General features: G+C 40.9%; 1 protein-coding gene and 2 long non-coding RNA genes across 4 annotated transcripts in view; 2 read left to right on the forward strand and 1 right to left on the reverse strand.

Moving 5' to 3' along the window:
- The window catches only part of EGFR (epidermal growth factor receptor), a 152141-nt gene that overhangs the window by 64868 nt on the left and 65801 nt on the right, over window positions 1-21472 (forward strand). The gene's annotated exons all lie outside the window — the stretch shown is intronic.
- On the reverse strand, window positions 3829-5623 carry LOC306799881. The gene is made up of 3 exons (XR_013773703.1): window positions 5582-5623; window positions 4687-4809; window positions 3829-3874 (listed from the first exon to the last, which is right to left on the reverse strand). It is a non-coding gene; the product is annotated as an uncharacterized lncRNA (long non-coding RNA).
- LOC306799180 lies at window positions 14431-16503 on the forward strand. The gene is made up of 3 exons (XR_013773548.1): window positions 14431-14594; window positions 16086-16149; window positions 16406-16503. It is a non-coding gene; the product is annotated as an uncharacterized lncRNA (long non-coding RNA).

Consider the following 21472-nt stretch of genomic DNA (forward strand, 5'->3'; position numbering starts at 1 on the left):
ATCAAATGCAGAAAAATTCTGTGCAATTTCTAAGTGAACTGTGAGGTCCCTTCAAAAATAAAATCCAAAGGTTATTTTGTTAAGGTAATACTACATTATAGAGCAAATTATAGTACAGTGGGACACTTAAGAGCATGTGACATTTACAGTAAAGTCAAGTAAGTGTTATAGCGTGAGTTTCCCCTGTTATTACCACATCATTTGACATTTGCAAGAAATGTTCCATTATGTGACATATGTGAAAGAAAAGATCCAGTCCACTCCTTTATGCTAAATCTGAGTCTTTGCAGAGCTGCAGTTTCAACTCCCCTTCTGAAGTGCTGAAGTTTATTGCTGTATTTGGTTTATCCTGTGAAAGGACTATTCAGCAAGCAAAATATTATTTTCTTTCTCCTTTTGTAGGGCCACTGAACTGTTTGAAAGTTTAAATTGCACTTCTGAGCTCTCTCAAGAAAAAAAAAAGACGTGAGATTGTAGCATTTGTTTTGCAGTGTTCCTAATGCAAGCAGTAATCACCCTGTGACATTACTCAAGCCACAGAACTAGCTGTGTACTAAAAAATCCAATATGCACAGATTTATTCTTTATATGTTTGTTCTTCCACAGTTTAGGTTGAGTATTATTTGGGTCAAGATAATCAGGTGCAAAGTTTCACCAAGGGTTTTTCTCCTGGTTTGCTGTGTCCTGACAGCAAAGTGGGACTGCTGTGTCCAAACATGCAGGCTGGTGGGGATCTCATGGTGGACATGACCCCAGCTAGGGGCAGTGCTGGTGCAAGGCTGCTGGAGGGTTCCTAGTGCTGGCCAGCTGTGCTGCCAGCCACCAGCCTGCTTGTGTACCTGCAGGTCTGCTGGCTTCCAGTGATGGGTGCTAGGTTTAGCCTCATCCCAGTGGTGCTGGCTAGCCTGGTGTATGGGTACTGCAACACCTTGTGGGCTGTTCCCAGCTTGCCCTGACTGGGTTTGGAGCATGAATGCATATCCTCTCTAAAGGTGAATGTATGTCCCTGCAGCTCATTTTCCTGACCCCCAAGCCACCAACACCAGCTGCCCTCAGCTCTTGGTGCAGCCACCTCCATGGGGTTCTCTCTGCCCTTGCTCCCAGGGCTGCAGGCAGGAGCTCCTAGTTCCTGCTCCATTCCAGCAGCAAACTGGGGGCTTGAGAGAGGAATATTGTAGTCAGTGCAAGGGCAGATGGAAAATCCCCTCCTCTCCTTAATCTACTATTTAGCATATATTAATGAGTTATTATTTATATTATAGGGTCTTATTTTTTTTATAGAAAAGCTGCTTCAGAAGTTTGCCAGTTTAGCCTAATTATCCCTTTCTGTGGGTGCAGTAGTAGGTCTTTAATGTACTAATGGGAGAGCAAGAGAGCTATTGCATGTTGGGAATTCTGAAGCAGATCTGGAGATTATGAGGCACAGTGATTGAAGGGATGTGAATCCTTAGCATGTCTTTGGGATAACCTGTGGTTGGGTGGCAATCAGATGTAAAGTAGGTAATCCAGCCAATCTGTAGGTGAGCCACTACAAAAACTGCTGTGCATGACACAAATCACAGGATCTGGTTTTTGTCAGGAATTTTATACTGATAATTGTACAATAGGTAGGGAAAGACTGAAAGTCATCTGTGTTAAGGCAAATGGCAGGAGAAAATAATTATGTGATCTTTGAACCTCAGATTTACCTTCATGTTGTACCACAGGTTTGTGTTCTTCAAAACTGGAGCAGCTGGACATTTTGGCCTTTGCAATTGCATGAGTGCAACCATGCACCAGCTCTTGGTGTACATGTCCTCCTGTGTCAGCCATACAAGTCTGCAAAAGTCTGCTTGACAAATAGCAATTATTTTTTTGTGCTTTGTTTTTTTAAGCTCAGAACACCCAAATAAAGCCATTGACTGCTACTGTAGTTCAACAGGAATTAGGTTCATATTTCCTTAAAATGTTTTGAAGGGGTCTTATGGGAGACACAAACAAAGGGTGAATGTATGTTGCAAGTGAGTGTGGAGCATGCTTATGGCCAGGAAGAAGCTTGTGCTGCATCGTGGGGATCTTCTGAGCTGAGAGTGTGAAGAAGAGGGACTGGGCAGCATCACTCCCAGGGTGGCCTGCCTGTCCCTCCCCTCATTGCTGTGCCCAAAACCCAAGTGAGTTGCTGAGAGGAGACTTCATACATCTTAAGACAGTTTTAATGGTCCTAAAAAAAATACGTGTAAACCATCTGTTAATTCAGCTCTTAGTCTAAGTGCTTTGGAGGCTAGGATGAATGTGAGGGCATGCAAAAAAAGCCTGCTTGGATTTGCTGGATGTGAAAAACAGGGTCCTTGAACCTCTTCTTTCTCCTTTAGCTCCAAAACCATCTGAAGCACCAGTAATAGAACTGCTGCAATCACAATTGCCAGTATGCTACTCTTAGAGCTGGTCTTGCTTTTCCTAAATGTATCCAGTTGCTGTAGTGAATACTCTTGTGTTCACAAATCATGCCTTAGGACTCTTAATAGATGCCGCCTATGTGTACCTGAGTACAATAATAAGGTGAGAGGCATATTTTAGCAATCAAGGGCAAACCCTGTCATTTATTATGTTTCCCAAGTTAATGAGAGAACATGCTGTCCACAGTGCTCTGCAGAGATGCAGCACGCTGAACAGCTTTCCACACTGCAAGAGAAAAACATAATTCCTGAAGCTGAGTCCCAGGAGATAATGTCTGGTGATGATATTAATTCTCTGGAACTTCTCTTTTTGTGCAGATGGCAGTTGCCATTGATGGAAAAAAATATATTGGTATGGTATCAAACTGCACACCCACTTAGGACATAGCTCATCCCATGTATTACACAAGAATATTGTTAAGTTTCAGATGTTTTCTGGAAATGGCAGGCTTTAGACTTCAGGGAAGGCTTGGATTAATTTTGCTAAACCAGATGCAATGATGAAATTATATAAAATTCACATGTTCTTTTCACTGTTGTCAGGTTATATTAATGACAGCAGTCTCCCAAGTGTGAATTCTCAGCTCATTGTTTAGAGAACTTAATTAAATTTTTGAGATTAATAAAGGTTTCCAATTTAAGTAGAACTGAGCTGCATGCAAAAAGTTCTGTTGCCAGGTAAAAACCCTGTGATACAACCGGTTCAGTGCTGTACACTGTATCAAACTGCTAAAGAAAGGCATCCAGCACAGTATTGACAAGGTGTGTTAGATAAAATATGTGCTGCTGCTCTTGGAGTGCTTGTCTGGTACATTTGTTTCATAGCCAATATAGGAGCATTGAAAAATGATTAATTTTGTTTATCTGTTCAGAGCATTTACAAGTCCCCTAAAAATAAAATTGTCATGGATATGCCATGTGGGTTTAACTCATCAGATAGAAAGTCTGCATTATCTATTGTTTACCTAATACAAATAAACCCACTTTATTTACAATGTGGTTTGGATGACATTCATCACCACAGAACCCCTTTTAATGAACTGGGTGTCATTCCACTTGACAAGTGTTTTCTTTTCATTTCATGGTCGTTGGAATATCTTCTTACAGCAGTTACTTCTAAGCCACAGTCCAAGAATCCAAGACTTGTGAAATACAGAACAGAAAATGGTCCTGTGCTGAAACAAACTGATGGGAATTTAATTGTTGAGTCTAATCTTGTCCTTGGTTTAAGTCAACAGGAGATAAACCTGCAAAGTAAGGTCACAAATGGACACTTTTAAAATTTCTTAGGCGATAAACACTCTTTACTTTCTTCAATTTCAAAGGGAGCTGTAAGGCCAGAGCTTGCAAACATTATCATCTATACTTCATTTAATTTACTTACTTATGGGCAGGGGACTATTTAAACTTCCAAGTCAAGTGAATAAGAGCTTTCACAGCTGCAAAGTAGAACATAAATTGCTAAAATAGTCCCTGAAAATTTGTTCAACCAAGTTCTTTTTTCTTTCTGTAACCAGTGTGTCTTTCTCATCCATCAGCTAATTACAAGTTTCACCAAATTGTCTGGATGTCAAGGGATTTTTCTTTTATTTCTTTTAAAAAGGACAGACGTTTCAAAATAAGACCTAAGATCAGTTATTGTTATTGGCTCTGAGTCTACTCCGATCGTATATGTAAACAGCCAGCATAACACAAATTGCAACCCTTATGGTTATGCAATTATCTGAAGAGTAGTATTTTTGAATACTAGTGGTGCTCTTTGATTTACTCAATTGTCTTCACTTGCCATAGTTGCATTTATTTTTTAAAAGAATTTACTATGACATGCCTCGTTACATTACAAACTGTAATGTGCTTTGCCATGTACTTCACAAAAATACCTTTTTATAAAAATCCCACTGCACATGCAGCACTGCAGAGACAGAATGCTGCATTTGGATGGTTTTACTGACTTGATGTGTGATTTATTATTCAACACATTCTTCCCTTAGCTTTGCGGGTACCTAGTACAATAGTAGTGACTAAGAGCATGATGTGACCCCCCCCTCACAAAATAAACCCCCTGCTGACTGAAAGTTTCTGAGGAGAAGGATGGACAGACCAGCAAAATGCCCTGCACATTCCAGTCATAGGGATATTCTCCTCATGATTCTACAAAACAAGGCTTTCATCTTAGTGGGGTTTCCCCTTCACGGTTATTAATGAGATTAACATATTTTCTCTTTCTTTAATTAAAATTCCACCTACTTACTTGGTGATCTGGTACTGAAGTGCTGCTCAAGAGGATGGATGGGCTCCTGCCTGGTGCCGCAGGGTCTGATGGAACCCATCAGCAGAGGCAGCAGCAGGAGGGCGTCCAGGTGCTTACTGACATCTCTGCACTCAAAGCCCATCCGAGGGTAGCCATGGGAGAATTCCCACCCAGGCACCCCACATTCTGACAGCTCTGAACTTTCTTCACTTCTCCTCCCCCCTGCTCTGCCCTAAAGTATCAAACTGTCAAGAACAACACCGGGCCCTTCCAGCCCCTGAAGGAGTCAACAGGGAATAATGCCTTGTCTCCCTCCAGCTGGGCCATGCAGCTGTAGTGACTTTGAAGCCAGTTGAGTTTCTTTTCTTTTGTTTTAAGTTAGTCTATCTGTAAGAGGGCTGGAATTCTAGAAAAGTGAAATGCATCTCATTAAATGTGAGATTAAAACCGGTTTTGAAAACATTAGAAGAATCTTTTGGTGTCTGATCTTTATTAAAAACACTTTGTTCAAGCCTATGTTTTATTAAAAACAATTAAATTAGTGTGTTCAGTATCTTGGAATTAAATATACATTTTTCATTTGAGAAGCTGAAGTAATTTGCCTCCATTTCCATGTTCATACAGAAAGAAAAGCATCAAGAAAAGAGCACTTTCACTTTCTAGAATGGTATCCTTTTAGGTAAGGCTCACCAGTTGTAGAGGAGCTAACAGTATTAGTCTGACATCAATCCAAAGGGTGTTTAGGTTTTTCTTTTCATACAAATGGAAAGATTTTCCCTTTTTGCTGCCTTGAACAGGAAAGTGTATTTCTGCTACTATGCTTATTTCTTAGGGGAATTTGTTGTTGGTGTGGTTTGGGTTTTTTACCTGTAAACCAGCAGCAAAACCTTGATACATGCGTGGTAGACTCTTTCAGGGTACTAAGTGTCTCTAATCATCCAGAATAACATAGACCATTTAACCATAGCCAGTTACACCTGAAAGTGTTACTTTCCCTTCTCAGTGTAACTTTTGGTCACCAACTACTCTGTGAGTGGTAGAATTAGAGGAGCTTCTTCTCTGTTGATGTTTCCTGTGTCTCCTGGGTATGGTGCCTCCTCATGATAACCCCAGTTGCCCTCCTTGCTGGTATCTCATGACCTCCTTTTCCACCACTTCTGGCCTGCCCTTCCATGACCTCACAGCTGGGTAGGAGTTGCTGTGTTCAACTTGCCCAGTAGTGGAGGACTAGAAGAGCCAACATTATGCTGGTACCCACGGAGAGAGAGGTTAAAGTTTTAATCCAAATAGCACCAAGGTCAATGGGAATTTTTTCTGTTCTGGATCCCTAGAGTCTTTGTTTGCTAATTAAGGGGCCTGGGGGAGAATTGAAAGATTGTCATGTGAACCTGTGCTTTTTTTAGAGCTCATATCTTTTATATGTTTTGTTATTACAGTAACAGAAGTTATATATGAGGTCACTTGCAGCCAGGCCTGCACTTGTGTTTGATCTGCATGAGAACCTTTGAGTGGAGACTGATTTCTCTATTGTCTCCACTACTTTTTTACTTCTTATGAGTGAGATAAAGGCTGGTAAATAAAAGCATCACATTGCCAAATGCCCTGTGGTTTTGACTGTCTTATTGGCCAGGTGCTCAGATGGAGGTGCTGAGAGCTTCTGCTTTCAGGTGCTCATTTGCACCCCTCAGGTTGTGACTGATATTTCTGCTGGTATTTTGATTCTGTTGGAAAATAGAAAGAAAAAAGCCTCAGTTTGGGTGCCAAAAATGAAATAATTCAGATAAGAATTTATGCCATAGAGGAGAAGGAGAAGCAGAAAACTTGTAGGTAAAGATGTAGGAAATTGCTGCAGCCTCAATTGTCATTTACTTTCTCAAACCTATGCAAACCAGAATATGTGTGTTTATCTGTTTCTGAAAAGAAAATATAGCCACAGATGAAAAAGTGGTCTCTTGGTTTTGTTTTTCCTCTGGATTTTTTTTACAAATCAGCAAAAACTTCAGCTACTTAGGTTTTTAATATTAATATCAGGTCTTCTTTCTTTAAGATTATTCTCTAAATGCCAACATCTGATAAAATGGAAATCTGAAATACCATGAAAATCCCAGAGTAAATAACCAGCTCTTTTTCATATTTATCTAGCAACTTTGATTTTTTTTTTTTTTTTTTTAGCCTTTTGAGCCCTCTGGTGGGTTTGTATTTGTAGAGGACAGTACAAAGAACAAGTCAATATTTATTCTAGTTAACTGATAAATAACTGGGTGATTCAGAGAACCTTAGTAAGTATATCCTTGTCATGGTCATTACTGACGTCTACGGGTTTATTGCTCCACTAGGTTTCTGCAGGAATCTGTAATAAAACCCCTAAATATGGCAAGAGCTCTGGATGTAGAAGTTGGGTGCATGCAGCCTGTGGAGAGAGTTTGTGATTGCAGAAACACTGAGAAGACATCAGGGGTTTGCAGTTAGGCTTCAACCCCAGCACCTGCACTCATCAGAAAGGATTCATTGTTTATAAACTGCTCTGCTTTTCAAGGACTGGGCACATAATTAGCATCCTAACTTTTAAATCCTTCACCTAAAAGGCTCCCCCTCTCTTTTGTATGGTTATTCTCTGTGCAGTCATGCGCGCACAAAAGGTGGGTATTTGATATTTTCACTTAGTATGCACACCCTTTGTGAAAGGAAGTTTGGGAAATATTAGTGGAGCTTTTCTGTTTAAGTAGCTGAGGCTCTTCTACCAAGCTTTAACAGCTCCCTTGCTGCCACCACAATCTCTTCCTTTATCACCAAGAGGCCAGTACTGTACAATCTGCTAGAGCTTGTTGCTATCTGGAGAGTCTCATGCCCTGAAGCTGCTTTGATTTCAACCAGCTGAGCTTCTAGGCCTTTGCAGACCATTAGAAAGCCAAGCAGGGCTCTAAAAATGCAGAAAAATTGTTTGTACTGGAAGTTTTTCAGCTGTGTATTGAAGCAATGTAATACAGTGTCAGAAGCTAGAATGCCCTCAGTAGAGTAGATGCATGGTTGGAATGAGGCTGCTAACAACTTTGGTGTTTAAGTTAAAAATGTGTGCCAGATGGTGTACATTTGGTGTTTCTCTTCTCTAACAATATTTATGGCCCATACATTGAAAAAATAAATCTGTGGGTTTTTAATACAGATCACTCTGGTTAATATTTCTATTTGTGGTACATTGCTGAGCTTCTAAATAACTCTGCATTTGGAAAAAGAAAATGTGATCCTGTTATTAAAAAATGGTTCTGGACCACCCTGATTGATAAGTACCTATTTGTAAATATGTCATTAAAATGCTCCTGTGATATTTTGGAAAGTTTTTCTGTATCTGCAGTAAAGAATAAAATTACGATACCCAGAATGGTATCTCATTTCCTCATGAGAGTCAACAAGCATTCTTATGGCCACACCTTTTCTCTGCCCTCTTTATTACCTTCTTGATAAGTGTTAATCTTAAGTTTTGGCCTGGGTTGTGTGGGGAGATGTTTTGCTCTTAATAAAATTCTACAGAGCTACTAGATGATGTTAACAGAGTTCATATTTCATCTTGCCTCAAAGACAAGGGCCATCCAGATGTCATAGAATGATTTGAGTTGGAAGAGACCTTAAAGATCATCTAGTTCCAACTCCCCTGTCAAGGAAAGGGACTCCACCCACTAGGTCAGGCTGCTCAGGGCCCCATCCAACCTGGTCTTGAATTTTTCACCACTCAGATCCAGTCTATTCTCAGTTTCCATCCTCCTTGTGAACAGGTCCTCCCTGCTCTTGTTAGGTTTCAGTGCTACCACACAAAATGGTGAATGTCCTCAGAGTCAGCACAGAGGCATGGCTACATCCTTCCACTGAAATATTTGAGATTTTAAATCTGCCAGCCAAAACATGCCTCCATTTAAAGCAAATTATATTTAAACAAAATTAAAAACAGAGTTTCTTGGCCAGCTATGGCTCCTATCTGGAGAGGGTGTATAGTCAGGGGAAGGAGTTGTGGTGGTTTTTGCCCACATGCAGGTTGTCAAGGGGAAGCGTTGCTGCAGGGCTCAAATCAGTAGCTTCCCAATAGAGGCTGATGTGGAGAGGCTGTCTGGGGTGTTGGGGATGACTTTTCACAAGGGAAATGAGAAAATGCCCTGGGGAAGGAGAGAAGTTGAAATAGTTTGCACTGTTGATTTGGTCTCTTTATGCTGGAATTCTGAATGAAACTTAATGATTTAAAAGGTTTGGCCTCAGACTTTTAGGCAGTAATAGTCTAGGACTGTTAGAAGCCAAAACATATGTATTTCCTAACATATGCCATCACTTCTCATCTGTGGTACTTCAGAGGAAACATGCAACAGAGGGAAAGACTGGGGCCAGTTGTTTCCCATTCCTCATCACGCAAATGTCCTCATTTCTCCTTCCAGCTCTAAGCCTTAGGAACAACACTGAAATTTTTATCGAAATACGTTAGTGCCGAGTACAGAAACATTCCTGGAAAATCACTCACTGGCTATAAAATGTCACCTGACTTAATTTGTCTGGTGAGACATTTCCCCAAAGGTTAATGAATACACCCACTCTCAAAGAGGAGTTTTGCAGTGGATTCAAAACCCCAGAGAGATGGAGAGAAGGAAGAGGGCTCAATTGGCTCCTGAGAGAAGGCAAGAAGGCAGAGTATCACCAACAGCCTTTCTCAATGAGCCCTCCAGTGTTGCCACTGCACCTTCTCTCCAGCATGGCCCTGAGGAGCACAGTTGTGAGCTATGGCTAAACTAAGTTATTAGAGCACTTTGGGCACTTTCTCTTTTAGAGCACAGCAGTTGCTTTCTTTTACTCTCATATTTTGAAATCCTCAGATTAGGCTTCTAGCATGCTTTGTACAAGACTGGTTTGCAGCTTATCCTATAAGCAGAGTAGGAGAAGGAGTTCAGTTAGATTTTATGGTAGGTCATATGTGTGTTCTTTCCCTTAAATGATCCTCTCCCCTCTGGTTGGTGAGGAGAAGCTACCCTGGAGTCCTTTTGCCAGCGTCGTTATTATTCCTTCCCAATCAATATGCATACTGCAAAGCTTCCATCATTTTCCTGTACAAATATTTGGCTAATTATATTGCCTCACTTTTTTGTAGTCAGAGCCCTATCTGTCTTTTCTCATAGAAGTAGAATGACAGCAAGAAAAATTAATTCCTCCCTATTTGGAATCTGATCAGTGGAGACTAAGCCATCAGAGGCGATGTTTCTTTGGTTTGCTGGAGATACCTATTTTTATTTCCTGGAATCCAGCAGTCTTTGTAGCCAGTATGTGTTATATATCTAGGCATCTCTCAACTTCCCTCTTGAGGAGACTGCTCATAATGTCTCTCTTTGCCACATTTTTTTTTGGACTCGTGTGACAAGGAAGAAGGAAAAAACCTGCAATATAAGAGTTTTTCTGGAGAAAAGCAGTAACACGCACATCTGGCTTATTCTGGTTCTGTTTAGAAGGAGGAAATCAGGGGGCGTGGGGTTAGGTTTTGTTTGTGTTGCCTTTTTCTTTGGCCTCTCCTCCCGTACATGGGCTCAACTCCTGCCACTTGAATTGGCCAGATGCCCTTGGATTGTCCTTGCCTTGCTGATGCAGGCGGTGCTCAGCAGCTGTATGACTGGCTGCTGCACCAGGGAAAAGCCTTTTTTGTCCCAGAACTCTTATGGAAGGAAATCTTAGAGAATGGTCTCCCCTTGTTCCAACACCTTGTTCCAAGGTTCAAAATTATCAAAGTATTGGTGTTAGCATAATTTCTGCTGGTTGGCAGGAAATACAATGAGACTGGGGCTTCTGCCTGAGGCAGTGTGCACCCAGTGGAGTCAGTGCCAGAATCAATCATTTGAAGTGCATTTAAGAAGCCCAGAGGAGTGCTGTGGAGGGTGTCCAGGTGTCCATGAATTGAAGAGACTTCTTCCTTTGCCAGTGCATCCCTTGCCTGACCTGAGGCACTAACATGGACATGATATTCAGAGGGACACCCTGGCTGCTGCAGAGATGTCTTGGTGGCTTCCAAGGCCACAGAATGTGGTCTATGGCTTTTCTATTGAAAAAGAAATTTTATAAACCCTCTTAAGTTGACTGGGGCCATGCTGATGACGCATCGTGGTAGGCTGAGGCAGGTGGCACTGCCTTCCAGTCCTGAAGCCTGATTTTCTTTTGGAAGCAGGATTTTCTCTTTTATCTCTCTGTAGCAATGGGTATTTTGTTGGTGTTTGTTGTGTAATACCACTGGCTTGTTATTAAAGGTCAGACTTTATGAAAAACCACTGTACACGCGTTAGGGTTAATGGCATGACGTTGAAATAAGGAGAGGGTTGGTCCAGAGGCTTCCACACTGAGATCTACACTGACTTAACTGAAAAGTCTCATTTTTTCCAGTAATGTTACCATGCAGTCCACAAGATACTGCTCCTTTTGCTGAAAGCACTGCAGGCACTTCAGCCCTTTCTTTAGATAGCAGGCATACTGCTCTTACTGTTGCCTACTGCACGAATAGAACACTTTCCCAGCTCAATCCCACCTGGTTAAGGACTCTGTGTACTGACCTTCTCCATTTTTTGGGAAGAGTCAGACACCTCACATCTTACAGTGCAGGTGGTAATTTTCTTGGAGGGCCCTGTGATACACTACCTGTGGTGCAGCTAAGCAGAAGCTCTCCCAAGCTGAAGGTCCCAAGCAGCAAATAAGCCTTCTTCCCTAATAAATCCTGGGGATGGATCTGGCCAGAAAATTTTTCTTTTATGTCTCCTTTAGTTTTAAATTTAATTTTGAAAATTTCAAGGGCTTTGTACATTTTTTCTTGTGTGTCATGACATCACAGTCATGAGACTGTGTAATCTCAGCTGGGTTTTGCACACAGGAACTGTATCTAGTTGTACAGATGTTTTCAGCATACTGTTATATCGGAGATATCTTGTATGAACATTTGTTTAAATTTGTCTGTCTGGGTGTTGGATTTTCTTTTTTTCTTTTTTTTTTTTGCTTCCCAGCAAGATAAAAGAAGAGCTGATTTGATGCATGCAAGGAATGTTGGTCCTAAACCAATTGTTTGTTATTTTCTCCAGACCAGTATGAGGGAGAAAATGAATTGGGTTAACAGCAGCTGACTGATCTGCAGTCTCTTTTTCTTCAGCATTCTCAGTCCCTGAACTTTGATCCAGTTTTTCACATTGAAAAAAAAGAAGGATAACACCTGTGTCATAGAATTAAACTTTTTGGCTCTTCTGGTGAAGAGTCAAAGAAGAACAGAACATTTTTGTTTATAGTTAACATTTTTTTGTTATTCTAATGCTGATTAGTACTACTGAGTGAAGTGTGAAGTATCTTGGAAGAGTATAAGGGATTTGTTGCAGTAATAGACATATTTAAGTGGAAAATTAGGGAAAATCAGTGGTGTGTGCAGATTTCCTGGATTTATTTATTTTTTGATGTTTTAAATTTAATTTCTGTTTGTAGTTTGTTTTTAGCATAACTGTTTTCAGAACATATGTATAAGTGAGTTTTGTGCTAAGCCATTATGAAGAAGGTAACTTAGGAAAACAATATGAAACTGAAACTCATGGCAGAGCTGCATTCTAGATGTCCTTCTTGCAATCAACTACTTTATAAGCAAAATTATTGGACTCTGAATTCATTTTCCCAGATTAACAGTATTTGAAGCTCAGGAGAAATACTTAGCTTTTGTTAAATGGCATAACTTTATTGCTCAGCAGATATTAAGTGCCTGATTCTGCTCTTCTGAAGTAATTGGGATCTTGGTTACGTGCAAGATTAAGTGCAGATATGAAGCTGTTGTGTGTATTTTTAAAGATGTTTCTGATGTCACTCTTAGAAGTTAATTCTGCCCTTGTTATTTGGTGTGAGGGAATTGGTTGTGCTCAGTGTCATAATTCAAACATCCAGTAAAGGTCTCTAGAGTCCTACCCTTACTGGAGCTCACATTTACTGTTTTTATTTGCAGGGTGCTGTGACATGGCAAACTTACACTAGCATATAGTATAGACTAGTCTGCGTGTAACACTACCAGGGATAGAAATAACTATTCTTTGATATGAGAATAACTAGTTTTATTTATTTGTATTAGAATTGTAGGTCTCACATGCCCTTAGTGGCTTCTGTAGCATAGGAGGCCTTTTCCTGATGACATATCTAAAATTCAAACTTTGAGAAAGGACAGAAACAACCTTGAAGATTAGTTTGTGCATGAACATTTTCAAAACATTTCAATATTAAAACCTTTTGTCTCTCTTTTGTGATTATATTGTTTTTGAAGAAATAAGGTGATCATAATTTTTTGCCAAAGAGTTTTTCTGAGGGAAACTGCCTACAGCTGAAATATAAGCAGACTTTCAACACTCAAATAGTCACCACTTTCTCTGGGATGTAAAAAAGGTGTATGTCTGAACAGATATTGCTACTTAGGATAATTGTGTTGATAACAGCAGTCTCATTGATTTAGGATTTTAATAGAATCTTCAAGTGTCTTCAACAATCTGTAATAATAAAAATGTAGCAGCTGGAAGCATGCTCTAGGTTTTTCTTAAATTCCATGGTCCCAAATCACTGAGTGTAATTGGAGAACATAAGGAGGAACATTTTTTCCCCATACTACAGCATCTTACCTTTTTGCTATCCCTAATCCTATGCACTTCATGTTTCTTTTAGTTATATTAAATCCATCTGGGTTTAATATAAAGAGTATTAACATAAAATACTTATGCAGTCTAGGAAACCAAACATATTAGAAGCCCTGGTCTATGCATTACCACTTTCAGAGCTTTCCAAAAAGTTATTTGATAGTGAGTGGTGATAAAAAAGATAGAAAGTATTTTTGTCACTCTGTAATTTTCACCAAGTTTAAGCAGGAAAGATTTCAGCTGAATTTCTAATATACAAGATGATGAAAAATCTGTTAAGGTCCTCTGGGTGTACTGCAGAGTGAATTGAAAGGTAAGAGAGCAGTAGAGGCTACTTCTGTTTTCCTTGGAAATGAAAGGTCATGTTTACCAACTTGGAAATGTTTTGGAAAACTAAATGATTGTCTGTTCATCAATTCTAGGGTCATTTTGCAAGCTTTTTAATAGGCTATGTAATCTACTGCCTACAAGCAATTTTTGAATAACAGCAGGATGGGAAATTATTTTGAAATACGTATTTTTAATGGTGCCAGAAATGTACTTCCTTGTGCAGTAATATGATTGATGGCAAAGTGTGTGTTTTGGGTTTTGAAGGTAATCATTGCAACCCTCCTAGAAATACTGTGACTGGGAACACAGGTTTCAGCAAACTTGCTCCTCTGCCCAAAATCTGGAATTCCAAGCAGAATTTGCAGGAAGTTATGGTTTGATCATCTCAGTTGAGCACTAGGCAGATGTGACCATGTAGCTGTGTGCCCCTTTCCAGAAGCAGAGATCTTCCAGAACCCTGGTTCAGACAGGTCAAACCTGCAGAACATGGGAGAGAGTGCTCAGCTGGCAAGTCTGGAAAAGGCTTCTCTTCCTGGTCTAGCAGACTCTGGAGCATGTTGTCTTTCAGGCTTTGGTTTGAGCCTGCCTAGTAGCAGAGCAGATGCTATGAAGAGACCTGAGTGTCACAGCTGGTGAAGGGATTTGAGTATTTCAGCTTGTTCCTAATTTTCTAATTTTATGATGGTCTTCTTTTATATACTGAACCAGGCTTATCCTTTCTGATTGAGCAATTTAACAGATTCAACAGATTTTAACAGATATCTGTGTGGATGGTAGCTTCAGCAGCTGTATTTTAAAGAAATTCGAGATCCTGTAGCCTAGGTTCTGTTGATGCAGACCGTGTTTGTGTTTGTTGCTTAGGTACCTGTTACAGGGGTTCTGGTTTTAGTTTGTGCTATTCTGAGGACAGCAAGATGAAAAGATGTAAGTATAAAAACAACTGAAAATGGGATTCCTTGGGGGTCCTTGTGTGAACCTGTTAGAAAACAGGATTAAAAATATGTTTTCTTGACTGATGATTTACAAGAAGACGGTGCAAAGCCTCCATGCTTCTCTGCTACCCAATCATAGTCAATTCATTGTAACATTATTTTAATTTCTTCAGCAGTATCCAGTATTCAGCTCTGTGTTTCTCTAGACAGAGAATAAAATCAGGTGCTTGACTTCAGTATTGAAACCCAGTTCCTGTATTCACATTCATCATGTGAAAGATAATTTCAGCTTGGCCATGAACATTTTACACTTTTACAAAGATGGACAACACAATTACCCACAGTCAATTTTTCTTAATAAGACAGAAGAGAGGGCAAGTTCATTTCTCACTATTGTAATTCTGAGGTTTTCTTTCAACAATAAAAGGAGCCAGGGGGAAAGCACTGAATTTTTTACCTCAGGAAAAGAAGTTTATATCACCTTAGCAGGAAATTGAACTTTGATTATGATAGTAAGAGGAAGAAAATCACATGGATATTTACTTCTCTGGACATCATACAGGGCTGTGTTGGTTATTTTCATGTTGACTAATTCAATGCAATCTTCCAGTAGTGCACTGCATGCCAGTTTCTCTCTAATGAGGTAAATCAAGCATTGTAAGATGATCTCTCAGTTATCTCTTAAGTCCAGCATCTTGCCATTGGAAATTAGCACTGCAAATACTAATTAAGGTCCTCTTGGGCTAATCCCTGCTCTGTCAGCCTTTCTGAGCAAGGCACAGCCAAAATCTTGCTTACTTTAACCTATTCTCAGAGGTAGGATGTGAGCAGGCTTTGTCAGAAGGAACAGGAGCATCTTCATAGCCTGGTTCTCTTCTCTCTCTTTGTCCCTAGAGAAGACAGTATTGTTGAATGCCCTGCCCAACAGTGTCCATGAACCTTGGAGGCAGCAAAAAAACCAAGACACTACCATCAATTATATCCAGCACTTTAATAAAGCAAGGACAGTTTCTATAGGAGAGAGGGGGCAGGCAGAGTAGAAGATACAGCCTCACATTTAAAGATTTTGCTGTTAAGACATGACTGGGAAAAACTGATTTATGCCTCTTTGCCTGAAAAGTCCAGATTAACCAGAAGAAATAAAAAGGTGAAAAGCAGACCTGTGTCACCAGCATGAAAAAGTCTGTCACTCAATCTGGTGGATGAATCTCTGCTGTAACTGTCTTCCAAGTGGGAAGGTTTGGGGTTCTTTTCCTGAAACATCTGGTTCTCTCAAGGCAAGAGATCTCAGTGTTTACATAGAGCGGTTCATACTGCGAACACTGACACTTTAAAATAGTAGCACTCTCTTTTGGTATGTTGTTCATGGAAGGGCTTGCTTTCTGGCATGAAATAAAAGAGAAAACTGTGAGAATCAGCTAATTATTGAAGGAATATTAATGGAGGAATGACACCTTGGAACCCTCTTTCCCTCTCCTGCTAGGCTCAATTGCTAAACTGAAAAAATGGAGCTGAATATCTTTATTTGAAGTGCAGTATCAGTGATGGTGAGTCACCAACTCCTATGGAGTTAAAACAGTACAAATCCTGTTATTTCAGGTGGTTGTGTAAACTGCTTAGTTTCTGTGTAATTCTGCCACTCCTGGTAAACACAGGGCAGAGAGAAAAATGGAATAGACACCCCTTCTACTGAAACCTTCCCTAGTGAAATTCTGCTTTTATTTGCGAAGACCTAACATGAGTGGGTTTGTTAGTAAAAAGGTACAAAATTAAGTCACCTTTTTTCACCCTTATTCCCACCAGACAGATCTGTGAGGCCCTGAAGCGAGTCACCAGCAGGCAGGATGAACTGCTTAGGAGCTAATAAAAATATTTAAAGACTGTGTAAATATACAGAGCAGTAACTAGATACTGACTTTCTGTTCTTGCCACAAAACACTGAAAATGAGGCATTTGCCTGTAACAGGGAGAAAAAAAAGGAGAGGTAGAGAGATCTTGCAAAGCCTTCCCAGAGGAATTAAAATGCTCTCTCTAAGTTGCTGTCAGACTTTTGAGTGCCACCAGACTCCTGTCCCATGTCCCTGTGGGCAGCTGTGTTGGATTTAAGCTGAAAGGCCAGGCTCTGCCAGGGGGCAAGCCCTTCTGCAGAGAGCTGCACACAGGTGTGCCCTTCACAGTTAATGGGGCATGAATAATTTGCATTTTTAAAGGTATTTTCATTAATATGATACGTGTCATTGCAGGTGTATTCATGTGCTAGTACTGACAATGAGCTCTGATAATTTGCTAAAAAGAAAATAAAGGTTGCAAAAAAATTTATACATTTTTAGGAGCGGTCGTATCTCTGTTGTCCCTCCTCTCCAGTTCCAAGAAAAGACTTCTCAGATCTTGGGTTCAATAATTTTTCATCCATAAAATAGATTTTGAGAACAGAAAGGATGGGGAAACTGACAGTTATGCTAATGCTGAGAAGGGGAAAAAAGAATATCAGTCTTGCCAGTGCTCATGCAAAGTCCCTTCTGTGTGCAGAGACACATTCAGCTGTGTATCTTTGAGGGGAAGGATGGGATGTGATCTCTGATGGCTTTAAAAAGGAAGGTGGGGTAGTATGAACACATTGTCTATTGGTTAATACTTGTTCTCTTCTTTACAAATAATAAGCTGCAAAGCAAGAAGGGACAGGTACAAGAGAAATAATTGGAAGCTCTTGATTTTTCCCAGATGAGTCAGTCTTCCTGGGGATATTAACTTTGTCATTTATGCAGATGATAAAAAAAAGAGTGCAGATTTAAAGAAATATTCACAAATATGCTCTCAAATTCACATATGGATTAACCATACTTTGAAACCGGCTTCACACTGCCTTTGTTCATGTTCCTGACTGCAGCTTTTGCATTACCAAAAAAAGCTAATGTTGCCTAATTATTTAAGGCAGTCCTGGAATTGGGCCATAAAACATAGATCTGGACAGGCACTCCTTGCATGTTTTAGGCTGTGGCCAGAGATCCTGTCACCAGAAACACTTGAGCATCCATAGGGAAAACCCCTCCAGTGTTCTTGCCAGTGCTGCAGGCACAAACATGATGTGAAATTCTGGGCTGAATCGCTGCTGGTTTCAGCAGGGTATTTTCCCATGGCAGCAGTTCAGGGACATGTATTTGCTACTTGCTTCAGGGCACAGGTAACTGCATTTATTGTTCCTGTTACTTGCTGTGTGCTGTGGACTGTGCTCTCCCTCCAGTCTTTATCTCTGCAAGTCAGAAGATAGTGTTAAGTGAAGGCAGAATTTGGTATAATAATCCTAAGCACGTGGCCTGTGATAGTCCCCTCATGCTGTCAGTCAGAGAAAGTATTAAGGGAATTATTATTTTATACAGACCATTTCAGATTTTGTTGTTGTAGCTGTGGAAATTAAGAAGGGAACTGTATCACAAGCCACAGGAAAATTCATATTCTAGTCTGTGTAATGTCAGATATACGTGTGTACATTGGAGCCTCTTTGACAATTAGCAGCCTGATCAGCTGTGAGGATCATCCCTTACTGCTGTAATTTGCTTTGTTTCTCAGGGAGGACAGAGATGGGTGGTAATTTTGTGCAAGAACTCTGTAGGATTTCTTTTCCATTATTCTATTCTTGCCCTGCTTGGTGCCTCCACATCCTGGCAGGTATTACCCTAGAGGGTGGTAGGGATGGAGGTGGTGGAGATGTTGGTGTCCCCAGGAGCACCTAAATGGCTGTGGCATGTATTTCAGAGAGGCCTGAAGAAGCAATAACTTGCACTGGCTTTAGATTTCTCGGTCTCTGGCATCAAGTGGACCGAAGTGACCTTTGTTTCTTCATAGTAAAACATTGTGTCATGCCAAATACTGTGAGTAATTCCCATTTGGCCTCACATCGTTTGCTTGTGAGTTGTACATGAGTGGTACCAGCAGCAATAAAATCTTGGGTAATACCTGATGTGTAACTCACTTCTCCCTTGCTGGGCATAAGTCAGTTCCTAAATGAGATGTGATGTGTTTCTTGAGGACGAGTTTGTCCTATCAAATTCTTAGTGCCTTGCTGGGTAGCAGCCAGCAAGGGCAGAGGAGTGTACCTGTGGGTGGGAGAGCTGATGTCATCCTGTGTCTCAGTGGTTTTGTTGCCCTGCTTTTCTCTTGTCTTTTAAAATGTGAAAAGCAGACTTGAGTGGGTGACAGATCCAGTGAAGAGTCCATTCCCCAAGTGAGTGCCCAGATGTTTCTCCCATGTGTCAAGTTTTGCTGGTTGATGTTCAGATTTTTCTGTTCACAGCCCAGAAGTTGTCTCAGTGGCCAGGCAAACCCTGGCCTGAGTTAGTGGTGAGCAGCTGACTGTTCATCCTCTGTCTGTTCATCCCCCCTCCTATTTGCTCTTCACAAATCCCCTCTATGTTAACTTAGCATGTGAATTTAATTTTTTATTATTATTTCTGATTTAACTCTGCTGGGGGGCATGCTGTATTGCAGCAGAATGCTGACTTCTCTGCTCACCTCTGGCTTGGGATGGCAGGGGAAGAGCTCCTGCAGCCACAGTAACCCTGACTTCAGCCAGCTGTCATGCTCAGGCAAGTTTTGTCTTGCTCCATGATGCTTGCCTGGCCTTTCATCACAAACCAGCCCTGCCTCTCAGGAGTGTGACTACACCATGAACCACCAGGGCTTGGGCAGGATGGCTCTCAGCACCCTGTGGAGGCTGAGACACCTCTCAACATGGCTCTTTTGGGCTGGAAAGAGAAATCCTGTTGTGCAGAGTGAGCTGGGTTCACTTGGCTTGCTGCATAGGGTCTTCAGTGGCTCCAGACAAATATGAATTATTATAAGAAAGCCAAGGGTGTAATGAATGATAAGACTTACGTATTTTGGTAATTGGAAAAGTACTTTCTTTCTTTCTTTAACAGTACACACTCAGTATGACTGGTGTATTCTTCAGGAAGCAGTGATTGCACCCTTACTGGGAAATGCCCTTATTGATGCCCAGAGAGCACCAGGAGCTGAGCTGGAGCAGCCCCAGCAGTGCTACCAGAGACAAGGACAGGGTCAGCTCTCCCCTCTGCAATTCACTTGGTATCTGTGTTGGCAGGCTGGGGGGCTACTTCTTATCTCCTTGCCATCACAGATGACCCAAGTAATTCTTTTCCCTTTAACTGCCATTAACAGAACCATCAACACCAAAAAGTAAAACACATCCTCAAAATGTGGCTGTCTTGATTTTTGCATATTTTTCCTGGTGTTGTTTGTGGTGGGGTTTATTTGTTTTTCATCTGACTCAGACAATCTAGTATTTTTAATTTTGTGTGTGTGTGTGTTGACAATGGAGGTTTTCCTCATGGCTCCTGGAAATTGGCACTTCACTAGGGCATAGTACTTTGGCACAAATAGTACTTTTGACAAATATTGGCAGGGATTTTTTTATTAGTGGTCTCAGAGAAGATTAAACACCTCCTGAATGTGGATAAATACATGTAGACATTTTAATAAAGTGATAGGACACAAGGCTCCACATATTAACAAACAATAGCTGCTGTTGGTTATTGCATTTACTCTGGGTAAATGAACTCTGAGTGCATCATAGTCCTGATTTTCAGCTTGCAAGTGGTTTTGAATGGTGTGGATAAGAAGGCAAAAGGATTTTGCTTTTGGGAGTTTCTGAATGATGATGTCAGGCAGTGGGAAAGGAAGCAGTGCTGGCTCTGGGATGGGCACAAGGGTGTGGGAGCAATGTCCCCTGGCCCATGCCAACCCACCCAAGCTGCAGCTCACAGGTGCACTCCTCACTGCACAGTCAGCTCATGCCTTCTTTGCTCCTGGGCTTTGCTTTCCTAAAACAAGACCTTTCTCCTCTTTGCCTTTTTCTCTTAGCTGTTTTGAGAGAGGTTGGGGGAAATCTGCCTTCTGCATTCTGGCTGCTTGTTTGGAAGAAGGCAGATTGCAGAGGGCAGATCTTTAAAGAAGAAGTTGAATCTCAATGGGAAAGCACCAAGTAAAAAGATAAAACCACAAAGAGACCAGGTTGAGGAAATAAACAGAGAAAAACTTTGATTAGCAACAGACAGTGACTGATCACAGAAGAACAACCCTCCTATTGATGAGGGGAATATTTGTCTTTCCAGGCTTCTGGCTCTTCAATACTATGTCCTCATTTAGACAGCAAGTGGTGGTGATGGTGCACACCAAAAAAAAAGAACGAAGATATGCAAAATTATAACCTTCCTCTTGCTTTTGAGATGCTGATTCTCATTTGACCTTCAGAGTAATGTGTTAAGATAGAGTTTGTCCCTTCTGGTGCATTTGTTTCCCTGCAGGATTCTTCCCAACTATGAGTGGTACTCAAGTAAGTACATGATAAACTATGGGATAGGTTACATTATAGGCAACTTTATCACAATTTTTAAACTCACTTGAGCATCTCTTTTGAGGAGAAAAACAAAGCTTAAAAAGCACTTTCTGATTATGTGAGTGCTATAAACCTGTGTGTGTGAGTTTTTTGGGGCATGAGGGGGAGGCACCAGGACAGGATGTGGGTACTGGCACAGGTAACTGGCCACACATCTCTCCCTCCTCTGACTCCCTTGTGTACTGTGAATACATGACCTGATAATTGCATAAGCAGCCCTATGTGATATCCTCCCTTTCTCCCAGCACTTGAACCAGGTCCCTAAGAGCTCTGCAAAAATGAGAAGTGTTTAATTTCAATGGTGAAGACAGATGCCCTCACTTTCATCCAGGAGAGAGTCTAGTCCCAGATGCCTTCTGTGGGGATGAGAGTGGTCACAGAGGCTGTGTACTGCAGGAAGATAGAGCTGCCAAAGAAGTTGTTTTGACTGTAGCAGAGCAAATAAAATGTGAAAACCA

This window comes from Erithacus rubecula, assembly GCF_903797595.1.
Source record: "Erithacus rubecula genome assembly, chromosome: 3".
Lineage (NCBI taxonomy): Eukaryota > Metazoa > Chordata > Aves > Passeriformes > Muscicapidae > Erithacus > Erithacus rubecula.